Source organism: Sebastes umbrosus, chromosome 5 (assembly GCF_015220745.1).
Source record: "Sebastes umbrosus isolate fSebUmb1 chromosome 5, fSebUmb1.pri, whole genome shotgun sequence".
Taxonomy (NCBI): domain Eukaryota; kingdom Metazoa; phylum Chordata; class Actinopteri; order Perciformes; family Sebastidae; genus Sebastes; species Sebastes umbrosus.
Window position 1 is genome coordinate 25,323,289 of NC_051273.1, and position 14,331 is coordinate 25,337,619.

General features: G+C 41.5%; 1 protein-coding gene across 2 annotated transcripts in view; it reads left to right on the top strand.

Annotated features, from left to right (window-relative positions):
- scfd2 (sec1 family domain containing 2) overlaps positions 1 to 14,331 on the top strand; it is a 130,539-nt gene that overhangs the window by 4,786 nt on the left and 111,422 nt on the right. The gene's annotated exons all lie outside the window — the stretch shown is intronic.

Sequence of the window (14,331 nt, forward strand, 5' to 3'; positions counted from 1 at the left end):
AGCAGATTAATCAATAATGAAGATAATTCTTAGTTGCAGCACTAATTTCCTCCCAAAGACATGCAGGTTAACTGGAGTTTTAAATTGCGTCTCGGTGTGAATGGTTGTCTGTCTATATGTGCTATGGTTAAAATCTATGAGTTCAGTTACCGAGGAGCAAATATTTTGTTACCCACCTCCTTATGTAATATTTATCTTATCTGAATGGGGTTCCACTGACTAGGGATGGGGTAGTATAGCATAGTATAGTATATAGAGTCTGAACACAGTTCCAAATCCCTCATTAAATATTTTTAGTTAGTTGTTTGATTGGTGGAGAATGGAGACAATTACGAGTATTTTACCAACTTGAACCAGACCCAAAATGGAACTGGAACCATTTGAACCCGTCCCCAACACTGACACAACCACAATATAGGTTTTTACATACTTTCCCCACCTGAACAAACACTCACTCTGCAGCCAGAGCCACCCCCCACTGAGTGAGTTGAGTGGCACATGACCAGCGTGAGGTGCCAGTGGTTCAGTGAAGCTTGCCTCCAGTCTGGGCTGTGCAGATGCACGTGTTCGGCGCCTGCGGTGGGGCTGTTGAACATGGCAGGGATTAGTCCTACATCATGTGTTCCACTCCCGCTTTGCCCCCTTCATGTGGCTGCAGGAGGAAAAGACTTTGACTTAGAAGAAGAGTTTTGTGGCGGGGAGCCGTCATGCAGTGTGTCTGGACACGTTGAGTTCATGAACAGGCTTACACACAGCGAATGCAGCAGGGACCGTATGTGGGAGGTTCTGTTGTAATGGAACCAGTCTTAGATCTTCCTAGTCAGTGCTCATTATACAGTGTGTACTGTAGCAGATAATGTGAGCACAGCAGGGGCAGGTTGTACCGACCCCCCGGACGCAGGGCTCAAGTCTGGGGCACGTCAACCAGATCTCCACAGTACACCCATAAATGCACGTCTCAAGTCACCGTAATTGTTCTGAAGATCTCGGTTGCACAAACACAGCTGAGTTGTCTCTGTAGACGGATGACATGTTTTATGTTGAATGCTCGATGCTGCAGCAACAAGTTTACCCTCTCACATTGTCTGTCTATAAGAAAGTGTATGATCATGGATCAGAGGTTGGGATAGTTGGCTGTGCAGAGGTTGAGGTCCCGGCAGTAGGCCTGTCATGATAACTACTTTTGTTGGAGGATATATTGTCTCAGAAATAATTGCGATAAACAATATTATTGTCATTTTAAGATCATTTTATGCCACTATTTTTTAGGTTTTTATGTCATTCTGTAGCTTCCCATTGGTTTTTGTTATGTATTCAAATTTTGATCGAAGTACGTATGTTTTGGTATCAAAATGCTATATTCCCCTGACGTACTACATATAAACTGGAAAAACAAAGTTCGGAAACTTGTGTTTGGTCGATTATTTCTCTGTTGTTACAATGCTAATTGTCATTGTATTTTACATCGTTGGAAAGCCTGTTTATTTACCTTCGCAATGATGTCTAACTTGTAAGGATCATGCATTTGTAGGATGAGCAGCACAGCTGATTATGTGGGGAGCGCCCAAGAAAAATTTGCCAAAATGCTCCGTCAATAGTAAACAGTGTATACAATGCCAATTATCACTGTAACAACAGAGAAATAATCCACCAAACACAAGTTTCCGAACTTTGTTTTTCCAGTATATATACATAATATATCCTTATTCATAGTCAGTGCGTATTACAGTAACTCAGATGGTGGTCGGTGTGCTCCCAGTTTGGAGAAGCAGACAGGAGTACCGGCACTGAAGCTAAGTGATGTACTGCTGTGGACGCCACGTTGGTTCAGATCAGAAAGTCACAATCGATGCAGCGGTAGACCAGCAACTCCTCTGTTCTGTGAGGTAAAATTACTGTTTTTGTGAATGGAGTCTGGTGGCTTTGGAGACAGTGATATAACGGCTTCAGTTCCCCGTCAGGAATGGCGAAGTAAACCGGTGAAAATATTCTAAATATAGCGTACACTTAAACTGTTATTTATTTTTTCAGGAGGTTAAAAATGTTTTTCTGCTGCTCCTGTCCACACACGCTTAACCTCGCTGTCAGACAGCCCCTTCCGACGGGAAACTGAAGCCGTTATATCGTTCTCTTCAAAGCCACCAGACTCCATTCATAAAAACAGTAATTTTACATACAACCCTACTTCAAAAAATCTGAACTAACCCTTTCAGTTATTTCCAAACATAGCACAGCTAACATTGACTCAGCTAGTGCTAGCGTTCACATTATTCATAACCTTATGAATTAGCTTACTTTGGTAACCTATGTCACTGCTTTTTGCAAACGGCTGAGTTGGTGTTTCCATTTCAAGAAACCGGAGCAGAGCGCAGATTGACTCAATCTTTAAAAAATGTCTGCGCAATGCCCAAGTCTTCTAATGGTCGGGAAAACCCTGCTGTTTATTCTGGCATCATCTTGGTTAAAATGTTGGTGACATTCTTGTGTAGACAAACATGCATGTAAACACAACGGGCAATATCGAGGTGAGAAAAAATGATCAATGTCATGTCCATATATCATACGATAAGTCGATAACGTAAAGATGATCGAGGTCATTACTAGTGGAGCAACGGTTCAACAAGCCCACAGTTCTTTTTTTTTGTTTTGCACATTTGGGAGAAGAAGAAAATAACCAATTCCAATGTGTTTGAACTCCAAAATATATAAATTGATTGATAGTAATGAATGATATTTCTATATCATATGAAGCCATAACGTTGATTTTATACATGAAATAAGTCAGGCTACTTAATTTTTAAGTAAGCTTATGTTCAGATAATAACCTCTTGTATGTCTCTGGCCCCTCATCAAATAATCAGCAGGCCTGTATTTGATAGTGGTGCAGCGGTTCAACAAGCCCACGGTTCGGTTTGTACGTCATTGAACGGTTCGGTTTTTACGGTTTTTGCACCCTAATGTCTCCATATCGTACGATAAGTCGATATAATGTAGTTATCGGGACAGGCCGACCCGTCGGCAATGTTTACAATCATTGCTTCAGATCTTTCCATCAAACATGAGTCTCAGCCAAACCCCTTATCTCCCAGCGGTTAGATGACCGACTCAGATATTGTATACACCTTCTAGCAGGAGCTTAGCCATAAACAGACAGACGAAGACATGTAGCTGAAAGTAATGAGTGATGCGGCGGCGGTGGCGGTGGCGGGGGGTGTTGTGGGTGATCGGGGCCAGTCGGATCAGCAGGAGTGTTATTGCCTGTGCTATCTCTGAGCAGATGGCCCAGTTGAGCCTTATCACAGATGTGTAGGAGATTGAAGAGCTGCCGAGGCGCCGCAAGAAAGAAGTTCCCACTTTATTCGACCGCCTTCAAGTGCACCGCTCACCACGGGCACAGTTTATGTCAATCACACTAATGCGCTCCAAGACGGGGCTCTGCAGACACATGTTTATAGAGGTGTGCTGCTCTGAAGCATTAATCTCTCCTAACTCTACAAAACATAAACACATTTTCAGAAATGGATTGTTTTCTTTGCATGATGTGAGCTGTGCAAAGCGCTAGACCCTCAGTGCGGTTTTCATTGTCTATATAATAAGTTCCCTCCTACTGGATGTTTATACACCTATGATTCGTTGAGCTATTTTTAGCTGAGTCCACTGTGTATGTTTGGGTTGGTTTTGTTGTGTAGACCAGCTCAAGCCTTTAAATATTAGGTGCGGACATAATTTGGATCTTTTTGTGTGATATTTCCTTCAGTAATTCCAGGATATTTTGTATAGATTACTGTGTCTTAAACATACTGTGGGTGGCTGTTGATTCTAGCTCTCCTGGCGAGACCCCACACTTACTTTGCAATTACTGTCGTATCGTCTTTCATAACCTGGTGTGAATTTTTCCTGATCCGACAACCTGACTTTCCCTCTGTGGTTCTAGTAATCATGACAGAGAGAACGTATACTTTGTGTGGGTGTTTATATACACATACACAGACATTTTGGCTGTAGGGCCGGGACAATTCACAATACTTGGGTGCCGATTTGATATGTATTGTGATTTGATATTACAGTTTATTGTGATTTTTGTTAACTTTTTTAACATTAGACCATAAGAAAAAGTTGAATCATACACTTCTAGGGACTTTTACTTTGGAAAATAATCTAAATTAATCCAGTAAAAATGTTTGATTTTCAGCATGTATGTAGTCAGAGATGTCCTGAAGTCAAATATATCAGTCATTGTCAGGAATTATTATCTTGTTTCGGCTTGCTGAGGTTTGTTTTGGTTGACGGATACGGAACGGATATGACGTCACGCTACTCAGACTACAACAATAAAAGCGGTAACTTCCTTCTACCTCCGCATGCAAGCAAATGCAGCAAATATATCGATTCTGGCATTAAAAAATTGATTTCAAAATCATAAAAAAACACTGATACATAGGTGAATCGTTTTTTTTTCCCACCCCTATTTGCCTGTGCTGTTTTTTTGTTACTCCACTCTTCTACTATGTCATTCCTTTGTGCCAGGATGCACAGTTTTCTGTATATAGAAGGACGTTGAGTGAAAGTGGCAGTGGAAGGGTTGTTTAGTGCGTTTGTGGTCAGGTACCTTCCACTCTGTGTAATTTGCTGTGCTTGGCTGCACGGCCCCTTGTGATCCTGAGGGAGCTCATATGAACCCCGCTGGCAGAGGGCACCAAGTTTCCCTCCGTCTCAGACTGAACCCTGCACCCCCGTCATCTGGCCGCCTTCGACCTTGATCCTGTGGTGTGAGTGTGTGCCTGTGGGCAGAGCCGAGTACGGGTGGCCAAGGTGCTCTGGGTCCGCGCCTCAGGAGCTGCTGAGCTGGAGCCAGGCGGAGTGTAAGCGACCGCACCCTGCCATGAGAAAACACCGCGAGGCTGCCATCTCCTCAAATCTGCCGGGCAGATCTTGCCGGCGTACCACCAGGAAGGAGGGAAAACACCTATTTCTGTCCCAGCTGGGAAATATGAGTAGGAATAAAAAAGCCATGCAGGTTTCTTTGAGTTCAGGCTGTATGGAGGAAAAGCAACAAAAACAGCAGAGATAGTAGAGAGTGGAGAGGACGAGAGAGCAAATGACAGCTGAGGACAGCAAACCCTGTTTTTACCCCACCAAGAATAAATAAAACTATCCATATTCATTTGACGGTGGTTCTTTGTAGGGTCGAGATTGTTTTGATATATTATACTTACTAGAAGTTAAGTCTTTCAAGTGATTTATAGGCTAAAAAACAACTTTAACAGTGTAGTATGAGTTCCTGTACAGGCCTGCCTACTGAGGATGTTTTGAGGATTAAATTGTTTGTTTTGAACAGAAACAGTGGAACACAGGATATTGATTCTGGCCAAACACCGGGCATCCTCGCATTGTATCTTGATTCTTGCAGTAACTGCTTTCCATGTTCTGCTCTCAACATAGTTGAACCTGCAGCTGATGATAAATGTTAGTCCGTGGAAAATGAATTGCAGTGCTTCTACAGTATGTGCACAGGAAGTGCAGGTAGTCACGGCGACAGAAAAGAGCTTTTTCTTCTCTAAAATAAACCTTGAACTGGTTATGAAACAGTCTCAATGTAATACTGATGCCTCTATATGAACTACAGAAGCAAACAAGACTGTCAGCGAGAAGATGGGTTATTTCTAGATGCAGATTTTTTTAAATCTCCGGTTATTTTTTATCGGTGTGGACGTGATAGAACGGAGTGTTTGGGAAACGATGGCGTCCTCTCTTCATTTCACGCATGCCCATTGTTGCTTTGTGTAATAAGCAGGCGCCAGAAACAATAACAAAGATGGCAGACTACCGGCTTTTTAACTTTTGTTAGCACTGCTCGGACTAATTACTACTTTACATTTTAAAAATGTTCCAGTCACAGGAGGCCAAAGCAGGGGACACATTAAACATGTTGAAGCCGAACGGTGATTGAATGAGCTTTTGAAGGCGGTTTGGAGCTCACAGAGGGGCCGTGGACATAAACCTGAATGATCTCCCTTTCCTCATTTATGCATGTAAAGAGACAGTTGGTGACAGCAGAGTGATGACAGGAATCCCAGCCCCCTACGAACAGTAACTGTTATCCAACTGACTGTAATTACGCTGAAGGAAAGGAAGAGAGAAGGGTGGTAACTAAACTCATTGACCCTTAACTTATGATCTCACTTTGGAGTCGTTTATGCGTTCAATTGTGGGCGTAGAGATTTTGTAAAACGAAGGTCATGTTGACAGATTTTTTTATTTTAAACGGGAGGTGAAAATATCCGTTTTTAAAAATATCTGTATACGTGTACATCGGGTGTGATTCCCCACAACATCAGATGAAACGATTTATGGCACGCAAGTTCACCAGAAACTCCTGCAGCTCAGACTCCAGCGGGGCCACAAAGCGGTGGATTGCTTTTGTCCACAGGAGCCACCAAAATCAACATAAACTGAAAGTTCCTTGTAGAAACTTCAAAGGAAACTTTTAAACTAAAAACAAAAACTTTAACTGAAAACTAATTTGTGACTAAAATAGTCCCAGTTTCAAAGAAGAGAACCAACTCTCCCTCTGAGCCAAACTGTGTGCAAAAGCAACACAGTTTAGTTGCTTTCATCTAATAATTTATCAAGACTGATTTTATCAAGACTGCCCTAGAGGTCAATGATAACTTCAGCAGAGATAAATAGAGTTCATACAGTCGATTGTGGTAGTTATTTATAGGAGAAGCAGGGATTTAGCCATATCTCAGGATTCAGTGAGCTGACATGTCCCCTGGCCCATTTCAGATGTCTCTGTCTCTGTTTCTTCCGCTGCCTAATTCTGTTTTTTCTCCCCCGGAGTCGAAGGTATCTCATCCTGAAACCCACAGCACATCAATCAAGTAGATTACTTTCACCTGAACAACTTGTACTCCGTGTTCCCATCAAGACTGAGATAACATAACCTATTCTGTCTTGTATGCCGTCTTCTACTCTTGTCATTTGATATTCACTGCAGAAAGTGTGTGCATTTATTCAGTAAGATGATAAAAACACCCCCAAAGATGACACTTTACATCCTGCAGTCCCAACTCCTTCAAAGAGCCCCTACTGTTGGCTTTCATTTGAAATGCTAAACAAGTCGAGATACGCATGAGGTGAGGAAGAGACTCCCGCATCTCCCCCGAACAGCTCCTTTCATTTCTCACCTTCTCTCACATTTTACCACTTCTCTCTACACAGCAAAACAACAATGTTTCTAACAGTTTTTACTGTATTTCTTATATATCTATATATTTGCCATTATTTCACATATGCATTTTACAAATGCAGCCAACATCACATTTTAGGATTTTTTTACATCTGTTAATTGGAGATTTTCCAAGTTTTCACTGTAAAAGGTACATAATCGTACCGTATATATGATACATGTACTTCACCTCTACACCAAAGGGCACAGGCCCGGGGGCCCAAGGGGTCAGGGGCCCTGACTTACTAAATGTCACTGAAAAAAACAACAACACAAAACCACCACAGACAGGCGCTTAATGACTGAAAATAGACACAAAACAACCCAAAACATACACATAATGTCTAGAAACAACCCAAAATGACTACAAAGAGACACTAAACAATGACAAAGAATATCAAACAACTAAAAATAGATGCAAAACAACTAAAAATAGATGCAAAACTACCACAAAAAGTTGCAAAATGACTAAAAACAGATGCAAAATCATTACAGATGTGCAAAAACAACTACAAAGAGAAGAAAAACAACCACGAAATGACCACGAAGAGGTACAAAATGATGTAAAATCAACGTTAAACAACTACAAAGAAATGTAAAAACTACAAAAAAAAGATGCAAAACGACTAAAAAGAGATTCAAAACAATCACAGAGATGAAAAAATCAACTACGAAGAGACGCCTAACAACTACAAGATGACCACAAGGAAGTGCAAATGACGTAAAATAGACGTAAAACGACCACAAAGTAACGTAAAATGGCTAAAAATAGATGCAAAAACCACCACATAAAGATGCAAAACGACTAAAAACACGTACAAAGCCAACACAGATGTGCAAAAACAACAACAAAGAGACGCCAAAACAACCACAAAGAACATAAAATGACTAAAAAGAGATACAAAACGACTACAAGGAGACGCAAAGATACTAAAAATAGATGCTGAATCGATAACAAAGGGGCGCAAAATGACTAAAAGTCGACTCTTTGAGTTTGGGTGTTTTGTTCCTATGCAGACAGGGTGGGGGGCCTCTTACATGTCTGTGCCAAGGGTGTTAACAGCGATGTATTTTACTGGTCATCTTTAGTTTAGTAGAGGTGTATAATATGTATGGTGTCATCACTGAATGGAAACAGCCAATGAGAGCTCCCGGTACGTCTGCGTAGTAATTTTTAGTGCGTCTCCCCTCCTCTCCTCACTTCCTGCAGAACTCCCCTTCTCCTTTTTCTTTCCATATAAATCCGCTGGCTCATTTGTACCTCTTCCAGGACACACAGACACTCAAGGCCAGGTCTGGTTTAGGTCCACCTCTCCCTCCCTCGAATGTACATGAGGATGTTTACAGGAAACCGACAGTGTGTTTTGTCCCATTAAACACACTTCATAAATTAACTCACAGCGATCGTTGCTGACCTTGCACAATCCTGTTAGGATGAATCCGTTCCATGTAGACCTGTTTGAAAGAAGACACTCACATTATCTGAATCATCTGATAGTTTGATTGCATTACTGTAGTTTATGGATGGGACTTGTTGTACTGATACTGAGAAACGCTGATTGGTCCGTGCTCTAGCTTGCCGGACTCAAACGCATTACTTGAAGCCTGACCAGATGGATGTTTGCGTGACATCGCGAGAATCCAGCTGCCGTACAAGGTTAATCTAACCATGCAGGTAGTTTTGATTTTATTTACAGAGATTTAAAAGGACAGTGTAACAGGATTTAGTGGCATCTAGTGGTGTGGTTGCAGATTGCAACCAACTGAGTACCCCTCCACTCACTCCTCCCTTTCCAAGACTGTGATAAAAACCGTGATAACGCTGTCGTATCTTTCAAGACCTTCGCCTCTCCTACTTTAGGAACAAACGAAGTTCAGACGGCGGCTTGCGGCACCACGGCTTTACACTCTGCGGCTCACGTTACCGCAGTTTCACAAGCGTGTCGGAGAACTACGGTAGCATTCAGGTAACGTAAAAACGTGAAAGACTCTCTCTCTAGAGCCAGAGTTTGGTTTGTCCGTTCAGTTTCAGGTAATTATACATGAATGAAAACATAGTTATGATTATAAAATATTCCATTTCTGCTCATACTGCACCTTTAAGATATCTTTCTCAGAGATTTCTGCCACCACTGCAATAAGATTTACTTCAATTTTGTTTCCATTCGTGGTGCTCAAAATATTAAATAAATACTTTTAAAAAAGGCGTTCAAAAGCAATTTGCTTTTATGGAAACAATAAAACAAGTCTGGTTACTTCCATAAAATTCACATCACAGTTTTCATCTTTCTACAACATTCTCCACGAAATCTCAGAGACACGTATCCCAGAGAGTGGTCAAATAAAATGCTAAACACTAATAGAGGTGAGTGAGTGTTTTTAGTTATTTGGTTGAACTGACCCTTCGTCCCAGGAGGCTTCATCAATCATACAGTATGTATACAGTATGACTCACTTCTGAATCATGTTATGAATAGGGAATGTTGCGGTACACGCTTGCTGCTGCTGGTGTGTGTGTGTGTGTGTGTGTGTGTGTGTGTGTGTGTGTGTGTGTGGAGTCAGAGTAAAGAAATAAACAGTGAAACACACACACACACATGCATGTTGTTAGAGGCCACAGGATGGGGAGTAAATTTCAGAAATCCTGAGTCAGAACGGTAATAGCCATTCTTTTCTGCCGCATCATGCTCTTCCAGGAATACTATCCCCCTCCTCACCCCCTCCTCACCCCAACACTCATTATTAAGGACTTGGACCCGGTCAGAAGGTATTTCATCACTTTAATGAGCATACATGTTCACTCTCTCTCTCTTTCTCTCTCTCTCTCTCTCTCTCGTTGTGCTCACATCTTTCTTAAAGTTACATTTTTTATGCTTAATTGCCTTTTAGTGGTACTCATTACATATTTAGTTTGAGCCTCCTTACCCACCAAACGCACCCACTCAGCCTGACCAAGCAGTCAGAGAGGACATTCACTACGCTGGACACAAGTCAAGAGCAAGACTGCCCCCTTCAGTCTGCATCTGAGCTGCCTCTTCAACAGAAAGCCACACTGCTATGACTGCTCCCAGATGGCCAACGACACGCTCCCCACATCCCCCCTCTCTTCCATAGTAGAATAGTTACTCAACAAGGTTCCTGGCTGGTTATGGAGCCTGTCTCACACCCTGCCAGTATAAACCTCACCCCTCACCCCTCGGCCCAGCTCGAACCCCCCCCCCCCCTCCCGCCTTCGTCTGACCAAATGGCCCAGGGGAAAGCGTCAGGGGAGCGGGTCCAGATTAGAACCATATTTCATCCACAATCTACTGAGGCCCTCCGTCTTCCAAGAACACACACGGACGCAAACACGTACAGATGCATGTGTACACGCTCCCCAAACACACTGCTCACATATGGTCAAGTCACACTGTCGGTATTTCAACCATGACAAGTATGTGGGACTTCACCATTTTTGCGTAATCCTTGCTGTTCTGATACTTCATCAAGTGGATGTTTTTCTGAAGGATTAAGAGACTTGTTTTCCAGAAATGACACCGTGTCACAGCTCTTGACCAATAGCTGAAACACGCCAAGAGATTGTTATTAAATACCTAATTTATTTTCTTGTTTTTTTTCTATAATTTTTTTTTTTTTTTTTACTGTATTGGGTAATAACAGATTTTTTTCATTCAAAAACAGAATTTGTCAATCACAGAGATGCAAAAACAACTACAAAGAGATGCTTAACAACCACAAAATGACCACAAGGTGCAAAATGACGTAAAATAGACGTGAAACAATGACAAAGAAATGTAAAACGATTAAAAATGGATGCTAAACCACCACAAAAAGATAGAAAACCACTAAAAACAGATACAAAACAATCACAGAGATGCAAAAACAACTACAAAGAGATGTGTAACAACTACAAGATGACTACAAGGACGTGCAAATTGACTTAAGATAGACACAAAACAACCACAAAGAAACAGAAAACGTCTCAGAATAGATGCTGAACGATAACAAAGGGGGATAAAAATGACTATTTTCTTGTGTCTTCTATTATTATTATAATTTTTTTAATGTATCAGTTTCTACACGAGACTCTTGGTCCCGGGCTCTGAGTCCTGTTTGCCGGTCTTTGTGTCTGGTTCTGGTGTGAAGATGGCGGGCGTCCCAGTGTGAGCCCCTCTCTCCTCCCCATCCAGCCCCAGCCCCGAGGTCTGGAACAGATTACATCTGATATTAAACACATGGTAGTTAGAAAGGAGAAAAGAGGAGAGAGAGCGAGAGAAGAAAAAGAGTTTAAAAAAGAAAGAAAAGAAAAACAGAGTGGATTTGTCAGCGAGCTCCCTCTCTCTCTCTCTCTCTCTCTCTCTCTCTCTCTCTCTCTCTCTCTTTCTCTCTTTCTCTTTGTCCTTAGCTCCTTTTTCTCTCTCTTTGTCTCGTTCTCTCTTCGGTTTCTGGTCACTCCTGAGAGGACGGAGGAGATCATGTCTGCTTGTCAGTCTTGTGTCAAACTCTCAGACAGAGATGTGAGCTTCTGATGCCCTTTTATCCAGCAAACACAGTGTCGCTGTCTATTAACAGGGCAAGAAATCTGAGAGGAAACTGAATCTGAAATATGTTTGGATTCAGATACTGGACCCATTTCGGCGAGCTCCGTGACCACCCGTCAGCCTAGGGCTGCATTATTATGGCCAAAATGATAATCACGATTATGTTGATCAATATTGAGAGCATGATTATTCATTGATTTTTAGCGACAACATATTTTATTGCACTTTCACATTAACATAAACAGATGATTAATGTCTCTTCCATGCTGTGCTACGTCCCTGCTAATGTACAAATAATGTGGCACTTTGTTGGAAAAAACTGACATTGCAATATTTTCTTCTGCTATATATATATTGCAATTTGAAAAAATACATTATTATTCACCCTACCCCTTTGTTGGCTACATTTTAAAGTTAAATGCTTCAATCTGGTGCACTAACAGAGCAAAATTAGCAACATTAAGAGCTAGAAAAACAATTTGATGCTCTTAATTTAATCATAAACACATTGGTTGATAATATCTAAACCCAAAAATGAAGCCAAAACATCTCGATCAGCAGCTGGTGGCTGGATGTTAGTTTAGGAAGCGCTTGATTTGATATGCTGGGGAGTTTTCTCTGAGCAGAACGCACATTTTAAACGTCGATATCTCAGGCGATCATGTTCATTTAATTGTGGGGAAGCCAAAATTGTGATTGCGATTGATATTCGATTAATTTGCAGCCCTACGTCAGCCTGTCCTCCCGAGAGACGTTCATGAGTTACACTAATTTTGTACAAATAATGTAGGTTACTACTTTTAATTTGCACTATCAAGCCTTTGTCTTTATTTTCCAGTAACGTTATCACATTATGATGGTCAGTTTGAGAATTTATCAGCAGTCAGATTGCAAAAACTACAGGGACGACTAGTCGCGGTTGCAGCCGTGCTGCAGTAACGTTACAAGGAGCAAAAATCTCCTAGTGTATCTTAAAAAAAATCATCTCGGTTTGAAGTTACAGTTAGGCCTGATGTCTCCTGTAGGTTTAATCTTTGGGTTAAGGCAAAGATTAGGTTGACACCTCTTCCTAACATACAGCAACCGAGCAAACTCTGGCGAATGGAGCGTTAAATATTGTCCAGATATACAGATGTACTATGAGCGATGTCACTCTCTCTATTCCATAGAGTAGCTATCTGTCAGCATCGATTTTGACCAGTGAAAATAAGTCGGAGGTGCACGAAACTTTGCATAAATAGAACCAGGGTGAGCGTTGTTTCAAACAAACGTCACATCGCTCAGCTTGTTCACTGACACACGGAGCAGATTTGGAACAATCTGATGTTCGCTCGTTCACATTTAACAAGATGAAGCAAATGATGATGAAGCTCCTCGTTTCTTTCATGGAAAGACTTGAAGCTGTTTCTGCTCGTCGTGGCAGATGGTAGCAGTCTCACACACATGCCGTGTCCTCAGCCTCCCATTAGACATGTGGATCCGTGTGTTTCATAACCTAGCGGATAATGAGACGAGGGACTGAGATGGTATCAGGAGGAGCCCCGCTCGGTCTCCAGACTCTGTTGTAAGGACAGAACCGATCAGTCCAGAGGAATGTTGGCACACAGACGTTTTTAGGTGGATGGAGACTGATGTTCCCTCTGCTAATTTCAGCTTTTTCCTGTGAGGGGTCCCGCAGGGGAGTCACCACTCCCCGACCAGCAGGAGCTCTATCACTGAGACGAGCACTCAATCACGTCCATGTTGTCCCCTTTTGTGTTTATACTCCGAGTCCTGCAGGCTGCCAACCAACAGCAACAGTTGCTCAGCTTGTTAGTGCTGAAAATCACTGCCTACGTTTAAATGCATAAAATATTCCAGATTTTGCCTGGAGATCACATGAATATTTCATAGGGTCCAATTACAGCCAGTTTAAAGGTCCCATATCGAGCTCATTTTCAGGTTCATACTTGTATTTTGTGTTTCTACTAGAACATGTTTACATGCTGTAATGTTAAAAAAAAACTTTATTTTCCTCATACTGTCTGCCTGAATAAACCTTTACTTACCCTCTGTCTGAAACGCTCCGTTTTAGTGCATTTGAACGGAATTGCAACAGAATTGCGTTGCTGGGCAACAGTTTGGGTCCATGTTTACTTCCTGTCAGCTGATGTTAATTACATACATTGCAATAGGAAATAAACTGGGACACATTTAGAATGTTTATGTTTAAATCCGTGTAATGGATCTATATATTGTATATTTGTGACATCACAAATGGACAGAAATCCTAACGGCTTGTTTCAAACACACAATTTCTGAATACGGGCTGTGTGTATTTCTCTGTATATTGAGCGTTTTGATAGTTTAACAGTATTTATATATCACTTAAACCTGTTTTATAATATAAAAGACCTGAAAATCTCACTTTTTACAATATGGGGTCTTTAAAACTGTTCCCTGGTAAAATGGCCGCCATATGGTTCCATCCTGGAATGGCAAGTCATTTCGTTTTATGTCTATAGTGGAATACTAGTGTGCATGTAAACATAGTCAATGTTCACCTGTGTGTTTGTTTTT